Source organism: Colias croceus, chromosome 8, assembly GCF_905220415.1.
Source record: "Colias croceus chromosome 8, ilColCroc2.1".
Taxonomy (NCBI): domain Eukaryota; kingdom Metazoa; phylum Arthropoda; class Insecta; order Lepidoptera; family Pieridae; genus Colias; species Colias croceus.
In genome coordinates, this window is record NC_059544.1 from 10,734,479 (window position 1) to 10,748,193 (window position 13,715).

The window sequence follows — 13,715 nt, forward strand, 5'->3', positions numbered from 1 at the left end:
AATATGGTAATTTATTTGTTAACATTTAGGTATATTTATCCTTAAATATAAAGTAGTTACCTACCTATTCTATAAATTTTATCTGATTTCTGCACAGGTTGGATTACTTATTGTTTTTATATGTAAAAAACAAAGAATAGATTATATTTTATAAAACATTGTGAAATACCTAGTTGGCTAAGGAATTGCTAAGTATTCTGATTATGTAGGAAGGAATGACGATTGAGTTTTAGATTCTTATACCTACCTAGGTAATATTACGTTGGTAATTGGAAAGCAAAAGTGTGACGAAACGATGCATATCAACGATATCTACCTATTTATACTTTTACATTTATGTAGGAGTATGAATCTGAGACGTATTTCTTTACGATACATGAAGTTAAAGGTATTAATTACGTCACTATTCATCGACAATCGATTTGCAATGTCTTTCACAAACACAAAACAGCTGTGCAGCTTCGGTATCTATCGCCTTTGTCCGTGGACGTGCCGAGTTCGTTGATACTTTCGTCTGTCTGTACTACACGTATAGTCTGTGACTGTATTATGGTATACACTATACATTTCCATTTGTATTCTATAGTCAGTAATACGTTAGCGTAAGTAGGGAGTAGACGTTTTATTTCTTAAAAATAAACCAATATCTGGTATCTAGTGTGCTGTTACGTACTTATTCTCGTGTTTGCAGTGTGCTAGTGATTTATTTGCTGTAAATTGTGGATTTTATTTTCATTTAGGTAAGTGTTCCATTTATAGTTTGTTGGAAAAATATTATAGCATTTTCGCGGAGTGAAAAGATCTGTGAGCGTGCACTTTTAAATAAACAATTAACAGAGGGTTTGTTCTTGGTTTGTTACCTATATCTACTGTAAGACAACTGAAAAAAAAATTATTTTGAGATACCTACGTACCTATGTACTCTAGTTATTATTAAGGATTCGAAACTTAATGAAGTCTACTTTTTGTCGCATGGATATTTTCGTCTCCATATTTTTCACAGAAAATGTTTAAAAGCTAGTGATACTTACATACACTAATTTTATAAACATATTGATTTTGATATAAAATCGAAATATGTAATAAGAAATAACCTATAAAAGCATCAGTAGTCAGTACCAACTACCAACCAAGCAGTACATAATTTTAGGTTACGGATAATACCTAAGTGTCACTAATTACCTATTGCAGCTATATAACATTTTTATTTGTAAAAATGCATCATTTACATAACAATAAGAATGACAATAATTACCTATGTGTGTGATTAAGTACTGCCCCAAATAGAAGCTTTTTTAACCGACTTCATTTCATTCAAATTCGTAAGTAAATTAATTCGCCAAAAAGTAATAAAAGAAAATGCCTCACCTTCACAAGGTTACCGAAGGTGCTTTTTATGCTATTTTGATTGACAATATTTTACTTATATGCCTGAAACTGGTTTTGCCTCGGCAATACGAGCCAAGACTTAGTAATAAAGGCATTGCAAAAACTGATCAGATTTTATAATATGCGATGGAGATATATTCTAAGAAATGCTTGTTTTACTTGTGGGGTTTGCATTGTAATGATTAATGAAGTTTTTTAACATGTTCCAACGATCGCGATGATAGATAGGTTCTACATAGGTAGGTAGTTTTTATTTTTAAATTATTGTCATCAGTATTAGCTGTTCCATAGCTTTCATCGCGGGCCTTGAGCGCGGGGACCGAATCGAGAAATTCCGTAACGAAAAACCTCACGCTCCCCACTCCGACGGGCGGGGGTGTGGCTTGAAGGCATAGCATGCGCCATGCAATAGCTTTACCGCCGCGGGCCGCGGCAGTCCCCGAGTGCCACACGTCGTTTTTTTATCGAACATACCTAATATGTATAGGTATTTAAATACCTCCTAAACCACGTGCTTTGCTTTTATTTATTTTGGACGTCAATAGTTATTCGAAATTTTATTGCGTAGATTTTTTTGATAAGTTTACAATTTTGAAAATCGACCTACCTAGTTTCAGGGATCAATCCTTTTGCCATGTACCTACCTAGGTAGATATATTAAGTTACATTATACCTAGCATTATCATCTAAATTCTTAAACCATATTACCTACCTATTTTGATTTTAGATGATAATTATAACTACCATGTCAATGCTATAAATATACATACAATCAAACGTCAAATACCTACCTATATTTTTTAAATAAGGTATTTGACCACCGAGCGGCCCAATGAGACCACGACACAATAGATTTTCTATTGTGTCTGTGATTCCGGGGACATCCCTGAGCCCATTGATGGAAATACCATTTCCATTTTTTGGACATTATAGGTACCTAAGAGCAAGATTCGCTCTTACTATATACTACATAAACTGAAAGAAAATAATATAAAAGTTTTCATTACATATCGTATTTCTTAGTACCTATATTACGAATATGTAGTTCCGAAAATATCCGCTATCAACCGTGGCGCATCTGTATCGAAAAAAATTGTGCGTGAAAATTCCCCTCTTTGCGCTTTTAGGTACAAGTCAACCTACCTAGGTATATTGTTTATCTGATAACATCTTTATTTTGACATTTAAATAATATTTTTATTTTGATATTTTAATAGATAATATAAATTAATAATAGTTATGCATTTCTTTGCTTCTTTCGCGGTTTAAGTTTGTTTGAGTACCTATCCTGTAAACAAATAACGTAGGATACAAATTGTCGTTTTATTTTAATTTAATTTAGGTATATATAATATATACCTAACTACCTAGCTTTCCGCCCGCAGCATCGCCCGCTTTGTCAAAAACAAAAACCTAATAAATTATATACTAAAACCTTTCTCTTGAAAGTTGAAACACTATCTAAAAAAAACCTAGGTAATTAAAATCCGTTGCGTAGGTAGTTTAAAAGATTTAAGCATTCAAAGGGACATAGGGACAGAGAAAGCGACTTTGTTTTATACTATGTATATATACCTACCTAATGATAAATCTCTATATTTTAATCAACGCTTTATCATCCAAGAGTATAATTTTCATCAGAACAAAATATAGGCTTGAGTTTTGCTCCGGTCAACTGCCCCGTCCTCGCGTATCGAGTTACTTTCATTACTGTTTAATTATTTTGTTTTTAGCTAACATTGTAGAGAAAGAAAATCTTTAATATATATAAATCTCGTGTCACAATGTTTGTCTTCAATGGACTCCTAAACCACATAACCGATTATAATAAAATTCGCACACCATGTGCAGTTCGATCCAACTTGAGAGATAGAATAGTTTAAATTTCAAATAGTTTTAGAGAAAGCGGGCGAAGCCGCGGGCGGTAAGCTAGTATTATATAAACAATTAAATACCAGTACATAAGTTTGTACATATAGATAAAGAGTCATTTTACGTGGCGCCATCTAGTACTCAACTTAGTACAACTTGTATATTAGCTGATATTATAATGCACAATATAGGTAAAACTAAACGAATATTTTATATACGATCTTGAGTTGTCGTCTGTCGAAATTAAAAAAAAAAGTTTGAAGTACAAATACCAAAAATAATAATTGGTTATTATCAGTTATTATATTCTTTAAACATAGTTTTATGTGGTTATGGTAAACGTAAATAAGTATATTTTTTGTCAATGTATGAATAAATACATATTTTAAGTACTTATATGAAAGTTCAAAGTTCAAGTCTCATTATTCAAGCATTTTACATAAATAATATAAATATTCCAATATTTTAAGGATCTTATTTTTTTATTCTGTATGTATTAAAATTTAAAACTATACCTACTTATTATAGTATATGATCGTGTATACGCTTATTGCTTATGTATACTTTTGTTTCTTAAAAAAATAACGATGTACCTAGTAATTAATTATATAGAAACTAGCTGCTCCGCGCGGTTTCACCCCCGTGGCTCCGCTCCTGTTGGTTGTGGCGTGATGATATATAGCCTATAGCCTTCCTCGATATATGGGCTATCTAACACCGAAAAATTTTTTCAAATCGGACCCGTAGTTCCGAGATTAGCGCGTTCAAACAAACAAACATACAAACAAACAAGCAAACTCTTCAGCTTTATTATATGTTGTATTAGTATAGATGACATTTTCTACTTTTCGTGTAAATTTTTACGAGTGCAAAAAATGATTATAGTTTTTGTTTGTTTAAAAGTAAACGCAATTTTGTTCGCTGTTGAAATAAAATATTTAAATAATACTTCGATTTAATTTTATAAAGTCTGATTTTCATTGGATAAAAGCTATATAAAAAATCGACAAGCTACCAACAATTTTATTCGGGGAAAACCAGCTCATTACTATAGATCTAGAGCACTAAACGTTCTTAGTACAATAGCTCCGAGACTAGAGTACTATTTACACATTCGCGCGAATAGCCAGCGAAGCGAATAACAAATATATTTTTTCAGCGTGTACACAATCGTGTTCGACATTCGGCTTGCTATTCGCACGAATGTGTAAACGCGGCATAATGCATCACATAATATCACATTTTTCAAGTTGCAAACCGATATTGTGAGTCACAAGGATTATCCATTTATTTACGGAAGAGATTTGCTAACATTAACTGGATTCTTAGTCAATATTATTGCGTAAGAGGCATTTTTCTATGTTTTAATTAAGGTCTACAATCCAAGACAATCTACATACCTAGGTATATATTATTATTATTATGTATCGTGGATATCTAAATAAGTACCAATTGCTTTGTCTCAACGATTACTTTGTAATTGCATTATCTCTATCCTACTTTAAGCATTTGAAATAAATTAGGAACGTAGACGGTATCGGTAGAATCCTAATTTGTTCTTAAATTGAAGCAAGAGTCCTATCAAAACTTGGTCTACCGTTGAGATTATGCAACAAACAAACTAATATTTTGTCATACGATTTGATAAACGTGTATTTATGGGCGCACTTATTTAATTTATTTGTTCATGCGTTATGAGTTATGACATACTTACCTATTTAAAAGGATATGAAAAGTAATAAATTACTCCAATGCACCCAAAGCCTTCATTGGGTAAAACTTGAACAAATTTATATCTCCGGGATATATTATTTATTATCGTAGATAACGTTTGGATTATTGAAAAATTTCAAAGTCATTATCAAACCTACATGATTTATTTGGTATCCGATTAATTACTAATTAACTAAAACTAATAGATAACATGTATACGTATAAAATACCTACATGATAACAGCGAATCAGTTTGAATACGTCAAACTATAAGTACTTCTGAAAAAGAGAAATTCGTAATTGCTTTTTTTGGTTCATTTGAATTTATTTACGTAAATGAAGCGGTAAATTAGAGTCTGATAGATATATTAGGGAAAAATGTGTTTTTTGGTAGATTATTACGGAGAAAGTTAATAGCGTGGAATATTTTATGCTTTTCCCAATGGAAAGCTACTATCAGCGAATAATATTGCCGGTATTATCGGATGGACTTTGCCATAAATCAATTGCTGCAATAAAGCAACAATGCCTTAATCATACCGAAACACCACACATCAGGTTTTAAGGGTGGATTCAAGTATTCTGCTTCAAAGATCTGGAACGACCTTCCACCACCCTTAAAGCTTAGTATGTCTTATGTTTCATTCAAGTATAAATACAAAAGGATACTCTTGAACAAACAGACAGCAGAATCATGACGCAGGTAGAAAAATTGTTGATTACAAATATTCCCATCCATATACATATTACAATACATATATTATATATTCTCATTCATAAATAATATAAATACCCACTTATCTATCCGAATTATTTAAATATTTATGTAGTTAAGTATAATAATATTGTTTATTTTATAGTATTTAGGTATATGCATATATTATAATTATGTACACAATATGCGGACGTATTTATAAATTTTTACTTTTAGTGATAGGAACAGTTATAGATGTAATTTTATTATTAGTATTTATATAAATGTAGGACCTCGGAAAATACGCGGGCAGACTGAAAATCAGCGCTGTTCGGGTGCTAGCCCACAGCATGGCTGAGTCTGTTCCGATTGCCTAATATTATATATTATAATTTTTAAGTTAAGTTAATCTAAGTTTTTGTGGCAATAAAGCTTTTTTTTCTTTCTTCTTTCTTTCTTCTGCTGTCCATGTTAATACAAAGATTGGACAGTAGAAAATAAATTGTTCATTATTGGAAAACACATTGAATGAATTAGTTCACCAGACTAAGCATGAAAATGTGACAGACATTATAATTCAAATCGTTGGTTTTGGTAATTACGAGAACACCGGTTCGATATCCAAAGAGTAAAATGAAATACGGTCGATTTATGTATGAAGCTAGTAATCTATACATGCAGTTTGTCATATACACTATGCATTGAATAATTTCCTTAGTTTTTAGTCACCATAATCTGAAGCAGTTGTGTATTGCATCTGCCTAAGATATAAATATTGTATGTAGGTATATAATAATTGACAGGAATTCCTCTAGGTAATTAAATACAGAATGCCTACAGTACTCACGCCTACTTTAATATTATGTCCCAATAAAATTGACCTACTTTATCGCGACTCTTAACCTAAAAAGCATTTGAACGCTTTTTATATAACTTTTATTCGAGTCCTACTTTTAATGTATTCGATTTTCCATGGATTCCCAGATTTTATGTATTCCGCATGATGGTACTATTTTTATGGTGCTAAATATAAAATATACTATCTGTTCCCGCAGTTTTACCAGTATTACTCCGCTCCTATTGATCTTAGGGTGATGATTATATTATAGCCTTTACGATACATGGGCTATTACACCTTCGCACGTCCTACGCACGTTATTCGCGCGTAACTAAATCTGTATTTTATAGTAGGACGCGTGAGAGAGTAACGCCTTAATTTTTCAAATCAGACCAGTGGTTCCTGAGATTAACGTGTAGCAAGCAAACATACTCTTTTGCTACTATAGATTTACCCAATGTAATAATTTATTTTATATTAATTTTACATTATAATACAGTGCATAAGAAAATATAAGAATTATATAATGTGAAATATTACCAAAATGTTATCGTATTAAATGCTTTTCAATTATTATGAATAGTTATCACAAAGTCAACTGAAGAGCGTACTTTTCAGCGAGGTAACTTCTAAGCGGCTTAAAAGTTTCTTGAAGGTTGAGCTTTTAAAATTATTAAATTAATATGATAAATTATGAAAATATATTTGAAATGTTTAAATGAGTATTTTTAATTTTATACTGAAATGTAAATAGTTATTCTATTAATGTGTATTTGTAAACTAGCTGTTCCTCGCGGTTTCACCCGCATTGCTCCAGACCAGTAGTTCCTGAGATTAGCGCGTTCAAACAAACAAACAAACTCTTCAGATTTATAATATTAGTATAGATAATATCTCATACTAGCTTTCCGCCTGCGGCTTCGCCTGCTTTATCTAAAACCTAATAAATTATATATTAAAATGTATCTACCTTTTTAAAACTTTGTTTGTACTTTGTTTTATATGTAGTGATAAAAAAGCGAGATGCTACAAAAGGCTGTATTTTTATTCATTATTATTTTACCCTATTTAATATTTCCCAGAACATACATTATAAAGAGATAAAACAACATTATGTTAGCATACTTACCTGTGTTTTTGCTGACGGTCTGACATTGAAAACATAAACATTTAACAGAAACAGAGGAATCTACATATCAATTGTTTAGATAATTTGTGAGATATGAATGTCACCTTAATTTTTAATAATGGCTTTGTCCCGGTTTTGTCCGGGTTCACGGGATAAAATTAATTAAAATATGGCCTAATTACTAGGTTTCCGCCCGCCAAAGAAAAACCCGCATAGTTCCCGTTCTCGTGGGATTTCCGGGATTGCGTCATTTTCCCGGGATAAAAAGTAGCGAAATTTGGTATGGAGATATTTTGATACCCGAGAAAGGATATAGGCTAACTTTTATTCCGAAATATGTACCACGGGTGAAGCCGGGGCGGACCACTAGTAAGAATTAATTGAATGTCTATTTTTAGGCTAACAAAAAATCAACGGTTAATTTCAACTAGGTACCTACAATAGAAAACCTACCTATAATAGAAAAAAAAATCCAGAATGGCAGTATAATTAAATTCTCAACTTTTTACGTTGCTTCCTACGATAAAAACTGTAGTAAAAGTGTGAAAAGAACTTCGTAAAAATAACAAGCTCTTATAATACAAATATTTTTGTTAGAAAATGCATGTTTCGGCGCTGTTTCAATTTATAAGCCAAGGTTGTGAAAAGACGATGCTATCTTACTTCCTTACGTGAAAATGAACCGTTTGCTCTAAATAAAATTGCGTCTTCAGTGCTCAGAAATATCTTTTTCCAGTAGATACGTTTAAACGGATCAAATGTTTTATGTCCATCTAACGTCGAAATAAAAATATTTGAATAAAAAAACCTTATAAACGTCATATTAATTAGCATTTGTATGCGAAAATATGAATCATTAGTACATTTACGGTACATGTAATTGTTTGTTCATGATTTGTGAATGATTCAGGACGTCAGTTCATTGTTATCAGCAAAAATAACGGAAATCTCAATGTTTTTGTTCCAATAAAACGTTTTTAACCTATTTTTTTTTCATTCTTGTGTAATACATACTACAAATACATGTTACATATAGGTATATTGTATAGAAAATTGTTCGTGTTGTCTAAACAAAAAGCAAAATTATTTTGCCAAAGTTCCATAAATCATAATTCAACCAAATGCGTTCAGAAGTTTGTGAATGTCAACGTAACAACAAAATAGGATAAGATTTTTTCAATTAGGTACCTACGGGGTTTCCAGACGTTGAATATAAACCAAATAAAAGTTAATACTTATCGGTTGAAAACACAAATTGTCCGTAATTTATTTTAAGCCAAAACATTTTCTTAATTTTAATTCACAAGCTGTTGCTATGCAAATACAATAAACTTAACAACAATAGAGATGACAATGATATTCATTAAACCATTGTTATGGTAAAGGTGTTTTAATAACATGTGTGTTTTGTTTAATCAATTAGTTATCACTTATAGTACACGATCCCAGGGCCGCCAGACCTCACCTACTTTCTGACGGATGAAATGTGGACGATTGGGTAGTGTTTTTATGTACTACTAGCTTTCCGCCTGCGGCTTCGCCCGCGTTTTCAAAGAAAAACATAGTAAACCGCATAGTTCCCGTTCCCGTGGGATTTCCTGGATAAAACCTAGCCTATATTACTCGTAGATAATGTAGCTTTCGAATGGTGAAAGAATTTTTAAAATCGGTCCAGTAGTTTATGAGCCTATTCATTACAATCAAACAAAGTTTTCCTCTTTATAATATTAGTGTAGATCATCGTACGCATACCCGCTTACTTGGTCAATGGGCCAATTTCCAGATATCAGGTGATCAAGGTTCATAAAAACAGTACTTACTTCACGTATTTTGATTTTCAGTTTTCACATATTATGTTTTAGAATATACAGTATATAAAAATATGATGTCAGTACCTACTTAACATACACTTTTCGTGGGTCATATTGCTTAACAGACGCCTGGCGCTGGGAGCCCTGCGATTTTACTCTATTATCGTAATATAAGGGAAAAATAACGTGTCGGTATCGTTACGTTTGTCCTTGGTACTATTATGTCATTTGAATGAAAAATTTTATATAGGTACCCATTTTAAGACCAACGAGTTGGTACATTTTACGACAGTAAAAGTTTGTCACGCTATTGAAGTAAAAGAAGAAGGTGATAAATAACGCAAATACAATATGAAACATTGGGTAGGAGAAATAGCGTAATAACCGTAAAAGTTAAATGACTTTGATCGTACGTGTAAAATATTCTTGGCATCTCATAAGATACACATACTTTAAAATGTTTATGATTATTTCAATACATATTTCATTTTAGAAACTATTTGTTGGAATTGTTTTTAGATTGGCTTTTAAACGATTATCAAAAACTTTAAAAAGAGGCAGTTTTATGGAACGTATTACGTCTATATTTATATAAAGAACGCAGAGCATCTAGGTGCACACTACACGCACGATGCACTGTAAACTGCAGAGCGATGTAAAATTCACAAAGTACATTCACCTTGGTGAAGGGCTATAGTGCACGTTGTTAGAACAAAGCCGTTGTATATATAATACTACCTACCTTTATTATCTTAGTTACCAATCTCAAAGTTTAAAATATAATGTAACTATTAGTTTAAAGTAGCTACAGAAGCCATATTGCATATCCTTTCGGCTTTTTAAGCGACCTATAGACGAATACTTTTACTTTTTCTTAATTTGCTTCACATTCACAAAAAAAATTCTATACGTAGGAGACTTACACAAAGTAATAAAACAGTCATCTTTATACAGTAACTTAATACCTTTATTCGTTTACTCCACGTCTCTTGAAGTACATCTTTTATGTTTGTATCTTTAAGAGCAAAAGGTTATTCCTAAAGACGTCATTTATCACTCAACAACGCCAACTGTTTTAGCTAAAACAATTTCGAAAGGATCCATTTTGAGCCTTTGTCTGGAAAGAATAGAGTTAAAAATCTTTAAACGACGTTGTATTCCCTGGTTGTGTTAAAGACTTATTATTCAAAACTAAACTAAGCCGTAGTTAATTTGTGATTCTTTATCCCAAAGCATATTAATTTTAGGTTATAGGATCTGCAATACTTCAAAATTCTGCAAAGGAAAAGTTGTGGACACAAGCGTTGGTTTTTTTTGTTGAAAACTCGTCTCTCAACCAATAAATTTATGGTCCTAATTCCAAAACCTTTTGAGCAAACACAGGCAAATCATGAGTGTCTGCAGAAATATGTGTTGAAAACGTGCGGACAAGGGAGCCTGTTATGTAAATAACCAGGCTGACTCATAATCTACAGCAATAGGCGAGAGAAAGGTCTGTTCGATTGACAATGTCTCTGATATAACGTTTCAAATCAAACAAAAATTAACATTTAAAAACACGTTTTGCTGTTCCCACGCTCCATTTCTTATATCCTTTAAACTACCTATGAAGTATGTGTAGAAATTCAAGTTTTACGCTCTGGAGCAAAATGGCAGCTTATATCTGCCACTAATTTAAACTAGATCCTTCCTTACGTCCTGTATTTCGTAACTATTTGGTTGGTGGCCAACAAGTTGTCAGACTTGAAACTCAAAAAACTCAAACTCAAACATTTATTTATTCAATTAGACTTCTTCGAGAAGCACTTTTGAAACGTCAATACATATTTTTATCATTTACCACCGATTCGGAAAGCAGTATCTATGGAGAAGAATCGGCAAGAAACTCCATAGTTGCTCTTTTAAATCATTTCAGTATTACAATTTAATTTTACAAAATATGTAAGTAACTGTACGTATATATTATCATAATATGCCAAAGAACTGTCCTGCGGTTCTCACCCGACAACCCTCCATGGGTTTTTATCTTCCATATATTGCTTAATGCTGTAATAGGCTCTCTGAACTAAGACGTTTTTTACATAATTCTTAAATTTAGCACTACTAAACTCTTTAATACTATGAGGAATTTTGTTGTAAAAAAGTATACCTTGACCCATAAATGAATTTTTAACTTTAGCTAACCGGTAAAATGGCATTTCAATTTTATTTCTGTTCCTTGTGCCATAACAGTGTCTATCTCCTACTCTTGTGTGTAAGTCTGCGTTTTTGTGTACATATAAAATATTATTAAATATATACTGTGATGGTACAGTGAGGATACCAGTATTCTTAAAGAGATCTCTTAGTGAGTCCCTAGCACGTAAATTATATATAGAGCGTATGGCTCTTTTCTGTAATATAAATATAGTTTCAATATCGGCAGCCCTGCCCCATAGCAGAATTCCATAGGACATAATGCTATGAAAGTAGCTAAAATAAACCAATCTAGCCGTGTCTACATAGGTGAGATGCCTTATTCTTCGAACTGCATATGCAGCTGAACTAAGCTTAGCAGCGGTGGCGGCAGCTTGATACCTTAACTTCCGAATGCTGTTTCTCTTAGCTTAATGAATTGTCCAACAAATTCATTCCATGCAAGCGAATCATAGAGCTGGTAGAATGCCACTAAATGTTTACCCATCTTAGCCAGACTGCGCTTTTAGTTGCTTACCCACACATTTTGAAAACATCGAGTGCAGCCTTGTCCATATACCTCCGTGACATTGAACTATTGATAACTCCCTTACGACACAATTTATTGGTGACGCACCTATCGATCAGCTGATGCAAATAAAATACGACTTTATTTACTGAGACTTATGAAATATCACACAGCACAAGTAGCTATTTTTGATTATCAAAATTGCCCTTAATAATCTTGGCGAATTACGTTATCACGAAATCAGTATATATTGTATAGAAACAATGTTGCTTTGTGATAATGCTATTATCTACGAACAGTTATCTTGAGACTTTGACCGATAAACATTATATTATCATTCAGTGTTCAGTGAGTAGAGTTTGGGCATGATCATTGTCAGAAGTTCGAATCCGAATTTGTAGAAGTTTGATTTCTGGTCCTTTAACCAACTCCATAATATCCAGTGGCGTGCCTAGGGTGTAAGGACTGGGCAAGCCCAAATTTTTCGAAGTGTTTGCTGGGTACCCTTTTCTAGAATTAGGTATACACTGTGTTACTAAGTAGGTACCTATGTTCGTTATAAAACTTATAAAAAATGTGAACATACCGAATCAAATCTTCTAAATCTTCACGCGCGCCCGCAAACAGTTGAGTCAAACGTTTACCATTACAATCATTTTAAAATCTATATCTATAAATTATATAAAACTGTATGACATTATACCGTACATATTATAAAATTGTACAGATCATTTATATTCTAATTCAAAACGCCGATCTTTCTGAAGGAAATATTTTATAACATCAGAATAGAAGTAGGTACCTACTTAGGTGATTGTTTTAATGTTTTTGCGTTCTTGGCCTTGTGTATTTCTTAAATAGGTACGTACCTACCTACCTATGAATTCGATTTAACGCTGAGAAAGCACGCTCCGTGGAAGAACAACTAGCAAGAATCGTAAATACCAAAATATGTGCAAGTTTCATCAGAAGGCTTCTTCTAACCAATTCTCATTCATGAAATCGATTAATTCGTAAACATTACAATTAAAATTTGGTTTATGTTAGGTACTTACTGCACAAATCGGGAGTTGGTTTTGATGAAGAAATTAATCGTTGTTTTACAGTAAAGTTTAATGATTTTACCTTTCCCCGCTGAGCACAAAGCAAACCATCACAATTTACAATACAATCTGTGTCGCGACACTTATTTTATCACAAAATTCGAAAAACTTAACCTAAATTACACCGGTATAATCACGCGCTAAACAATCTAGACACGCGGCAGCGTGTCAAGCCGAGTTCAAGCGAAGAGAACTGGCGAGCAGCTGCCGTGTGTATATTTACACGAACCATTTCGAGCCACTTTTCACCCCCTTATAACTCGAAAACTATTTAAGTTAAATAAACCAAATTTGGTACATATCAAGAGGACCTCAAGATAAACAAGAACCTTAAATTTCATAAATACAGATTAAACAGTTGCGTAGATATTAATATCCAAAAATCGCAATTTTTAAGACTGACTGACTTATAGACATATACAAAACCTAACCCACTTCCAGATGACCTAGAAAGTTCAAATT

At 32.5% G+C, this 13,715-nt stretch overlaps 1 protein-coding gene across 2 annotated transcripts in view; it reads left to right on the forward strand.

The window, feature by feature from the left end:
- Positions 1-530: 530 nt before the first annotated feature.
- The window catches only part of LOC123693603 (ATP-binding cassette sub-family G member 1), a 39,016-nt gene continuing 25,831 nt past the window's right edge, over positions 531-13,715 (forward strand). Inside the window, exon 1 of one of the 2 annotated variants that reach the window (XM_045638778.1) lies at positions 531-740. The gene's annotated coding sequence lies outside the window, so the exon portion shown is untranslated. Of the gene's footprint in view, positions 741-1,304; positions 1,323-13,715 lie in introns of those variants that run through there. The other variant, XM_045638780.1, reaches the window with a different exon arrangement.